The following is a 5,143-nucleotide window of genomic DNA, read 5'->3' as shown; positions in this document are numbered from 1 at the left end:
CCCTCTGGGTCCATGACATGTGGGGCCGGGCTCTGACTAATTATAGTTTAGGATTAAACTGAAGGAAATATGCCCTAGATGCAATAATAAAGTTGTTATTTATATTTCCTTATATCATGATAAATGTTTATTATTCATGCTATAATTGTATTAACCGGAAACTTAGTACATGTGTGAATACATAGACAAACAGAGTGTCACTAGTTTGCCTCTACTTGACTAGCTCGTTGAATCAACGATGGTTATGTTTCCTAACCATAGACATGAGTTGTCATTTGATTGACGGGATCACATCATTAGAGAATGATGTGATTGACTTGACCCATCCGTTAGCTTAGCACGATGATCATTTAGTTTGTTGCTATTGCTTTCTCCATAACTATACATGTTCGTATGACTATGAGATCATGCAACTCCCGAATACCGGAGGAACACTTTATGTGCTACCAAACGTCACAACGTAACTGGGTGATTATAAAGGTGCTCTACAAGTGTCTCCGATGGTGTTTGTTGAGTTGGCATGGATCAAGATTAGGATTTGTCACTCCGATTGTCAGAGAAGTATCTCTGGGCCCTCTCGGTAATGTGCATCCCTATAAACCTTGTGAGCAACGTAGGTAATGAGTTAGTTACAGAAGGTGAACGAGTAAAGAGACTTGCCGGTAATGAGATTGAACTAGGTATTGAGATACCAAAAATCGAATCTCGGGCAACTAACATATCGACCACAAAGGGAACAACGTATATCATTATGGGGTTTGACCGATAAAGATCTCCGTAGAATATGTAGGAACCAATATGAGCATCCAAGTTCCGCTATTGGTTATTGACCGGAGACATGTCTCGGTCATGTCTACATAGTTCTCGAACCCATAGGGTCCGCACTCTTAACGTTTGGTGCCGATTGGTATTATGAGTTTATGTATTTTGATGTCCCGAAGGTAGTTCGGAGTCTCGGTTTTGATCACAGACATGACGAGGAGTCTCAAAATGGTCGAGACGTAAAGATCGATATATTGGAAGCCTATGTTTGGACATCGGAATTGTTCCGGGTGAAATCGGTAGTATACCGGAGTACCGGGAGGTTATCGGAACCCCGAGGAGGTATATGGGCCTTATTGGGCCTTAATTGAAGAAAGGGGAAAGAAGCAAAGGAGGTGCCCCCCCAAGCCCAATCCAAATTGGGAAGGCCCCCCCTTCCTTCCTTCTTACCTCTCCTTCCTTCTCTCCTAGAACCAACAAAGGAAAGGGGGAATCCTACTCCCGGTGGGGGTAGGACTCCTTGGGGCGCGCCTAGAGAGGTCGGCCCCCTCCCCCTCCTGCACTCCTTTATATACGGGGGAGGGGCACCCCATAGACACACAAGTTGATCATTGATCTTTAGCCACGTGCGGTGCCCCCCTCCACCATAATCCACCTCGGTAATATTGTAGCGGTGCTTAGGCGAAGCCCTGTTCCAGTAGCAACATCATCACCGTCATCACGCCATCGTGCTGACGAAGCTCTCCCTCAAAGCTCTACTGGATCGTGAGTTCGCGGGACGTCACCGAGCCAAACGTGTGTAGATTGCGGAGGTGTCATATCTTCGGTACTGGATCGGTCGATCGTGAAGACGTACGACTACATCAACCGTGTTGTCATAATGCTTCCGCTTACGGTCTATGAGGGTACATAGACTATACTCTCCCCTCTCCTTGCTATGCATCACCATGATCTTGCGTATGCGTAGGATTTTGTTTTGAAATTACTGCGTTCCCCAACATAAACTTAGTGTTAATTAACACTGTTAACTAACTGTATCACTGACATGTGGACGCCATATGTCAGGTTTGACTCTAGTCAGTACAGTTGACCTGCTGACAGAGGCATGATGCAGTGCTAATGCAAAAAATGCTTTGTGGATTATTTCTATTCTGGAAATTCCAGAAAATTAGCAAAACCTAAAAAATTCATATAAAATCAGCCGTAGCTCAGGTTGAAATAATTTATATATGAAAAATTATCAAAAAAATTCAATATATCCATCTGTAGCAGTTTCATGCATGAAATACAAACTTATACCTACTATATAAGTGAAAACACATAAGTGGAATTTATAATGCCTAAGTTTGGAGTTGCATTTGAATCCTTGATTCAAATGAGCTCCATTGTACTTGTTGCTAGTTATATTAGCACAAACCACATCACATCTACATGCCATGTTCATGCATCATATTGTTGCATATGCTTGTGTATTGATTGCCGGCACGGTCCTTCTCGATAGGTCCTGCTCCAGAGACCGTTCCAGAGTACCTGTGAGAGGAGCAGTGCTATACCTGTTGATCTACCACGCAAGCAAACCCCCTTGCTCGTTTCGATAGAATCCCACTCTCTCGCTCCTCCTCTCTGTTATTGTACTAAGACAACAACGATTCAACTGCTACTTTATGTTGTGGTAGTTGAACCCATTTCTCTGCATGACCTATCTTTGCCATAGTAAATAGTTCGAAACCCACTAGCATGTGTAGGAGTTGATTGAGCCATCTTGTGTTCCTACCATGCCATGCGTGCTATTGCTTCGATTTGTGTTAGGTCTGATTCATTAGGAATGAATTGGAGTGTTATGCCCTATTTTGATGTTGGGAGTTAAATGTGTGAACACGATTTGGTAAAGGTAGCAGTGCGAGGCCATGTCAGAGTACATGGTGGGTTGTCTCATTGGGACCGTCCTTAAGAACTGAGTTCTGTGTATGTTGTCCTAGACTAGCTACTATCACACATAGGGCTCCAGGCGCTATAAGATCACTCAACTTATTAACTGGCTTCATCTCTGTCCAGGAGTTGCAACTAGTTTCTGGTGTTTGTAGGTAGTGCTATTTTTCTACCGAGTGGCACCCGACAGGGTGGACTTGGGACAGACTAGTAACGTGGCCCGGTGTACTGAGTCACTTGTTTGGTGACTGGGAACCTTGCACACATTGTTTGGGGCCGTAGTGGAAGCCCTGGCGGGATCTCCTTGTGGATGGAACACGAATTGGTGATATACCTAAACTAGAGTATTGTATCGTTAGTCAGGTCATGGCCGACACCCTCGCCAAGCTTCCACTTGAAGGTTGTCGAGATACATGACTTGTACATGGTGATAAGTGGTGAGAGCGTGTGTGAAGAATTACACCACTACAGGTGAACATGATCTATTCAAATAGGCACGTCCTCGGTTATGGACTACTTGGATACTTAGGTGGTACATGGACAACTTGAAGTGGACACTCTAAAATGCTATGGATGGCATTCTTGTAGGGAGACAGGGAAGAATCCATAGTAGTGTATTGTGTCGGTGCCAAAACCGGCGGATCTCGGGTAGGGGGTCCCGAACTGTGCGTCTAAGGCGGATGGTAACAGGAGGCGGGGGACACGAAGTTTATCGGAGGGGGCTAGGGTTACACAGAGTCGGTTACAAGGCAGGAGATCTACATATCCGTATTGCCAAGCTTGCCTTCCACACCAGGGAGAGTCCCATCTGGACACGAGACGAAGTCTTCAATCTTGTATCTTGATAGCCCAACAGTCCGACCAAAGGATATAGTCCGGCTGTCCGGAGACCCCCTAATCCAGGACTCCCTCAGTAGCCCCTGAACCAGGCTTCAATGACGATGAGTCCGGCGCGCAAATTTGTCTTCGGCATTGCAAGGCGGGTTCTTCCTCCGAATACTCCATAGAAGATTTTGAACACAAGGATAGTGTTCGACTTTGCAAAAGAAGTTCCACATACCACCGTAGAGAGAATAATATTTCCACAAATCTAATCTGCTGACAAGTTTAGCAACATGACATCATACCACGGCCAGGTCATTATTCGAACCGTTTTTCTCGACCAGCACTGCACATATCGTGAGGCGGGTTTCTTGACACGTCTTGTCGAAGCAGAGATTGTGTCCCCTTATCACGGGATTCTCATCAATACGGGTATGGGTAACCAAGTGCGCCATCAATTACGGCGTTTGGGGAATAAGCGATTTTACCAGGTAAGTGGGGAGGTGCATCACCTCTTCCACCCTTATAAAGGGACAAAGATTCACCCTTTTTACCCACGCCTTCTTCCTCCTTGCTTATCCATTCTCGCACACTCGAGCTCTAACACCCAAGTTCGCGTCTTTCTCCTCAAACCACTCCAAGCATGTCCGGAGCGGGAGGCAAGTGGATGGTCTCCTCCGTCACGGAGGAGACCATCACAAAGCTACAGGAAGCCAGATATCTGGCCGTGGACATCGCGCACGAGCTGCCAGATGCAGGGCAGATCATCCCTATGCCCAAACCCCATGAGAGGGTAGTTTTCCTTACCCACTTTTTCCGCGGACTGGGAATCCCCTTCACCCGTTTGTCCGCGGGCTCATGTTCTACTACGGGCTGGATTTTCATGATCTGGCCCCAATTTCATCCTCAACATCTCGGTGTTTATCGTCGTGTGCGAGGCCTTCCACCGCATCAGGACCCACTTCGGCCTGTGGCTGAAGACCTTCAATGTTAAACCGAAGGTTGTGGTCGGCCAACAAGCAGAGTGCGGAGGAGCCATGGTGGGCAAAATTCCTAACGTCACCTGGGTCGAAGGCTCCTATGTGGAGACCATAAAGGCGTGGCAATCGGGGTGGTTCTACATCACCGAGCCGCGTGACACCAACTGGGTGGCGGCCCCCAAATTTCGATCCGGAATCCCCATGTGGCTCACTTCCTGGAAAGAGAAGGGCATGTCCTGGGTTCCTCTGTAGAGCTGACCGGACTCCAGACCTGCACCAAGAACATGATGAGTAAGAAAATCAAGCTCGTCAACGTGGTCCAGGTCATGCTCTTCCGCCAGATCCTCCCATGTCAACGACAGGTATTCAATTTGTGGGAGTTCGACCCGGCCAAGCACCAGATGCTGCGAGAGCTCTTCGACATGACGCACAAGGACGTCTGGAAGGTGCTGTTCAAGGGCGCCGAGGTACCTCCTCCCCATACCGAGGACCGCGGACTCAGCGCAAAGCGCCATGGCAATCCGGTAAGTTTTTATATCTCACAGGATATTTATTTGCCCCAGTTTAATCATGTGCAGGATCTACGCTTCCATGCCATTAACAGGACTGGGTAGAGACAGTGGAGCAGATCGATTGCCCAGCCCCCCCCC

The sequence above is a fragment of the Triticum dicoccoides genome, chromosome 4A, assembly GCF_002162155.2.
Source record: "Triticum dicoccoides isolate Atlit2015 ecotype Zavitan chromosome 4A, WEW_v2.0, whole genome shotgun sequence".
Lineage (NCBI taxonomy): Eukaryota > Viridiplantae > Streptophyta > Magnoliopsida > Poales > Poaceae > Triticum > Triticum dicoccoides.
The sequence above is the reverse complement of the archived record's forward strand: the minus strand, read 5'-3'. Positions refer to the sequence as shown.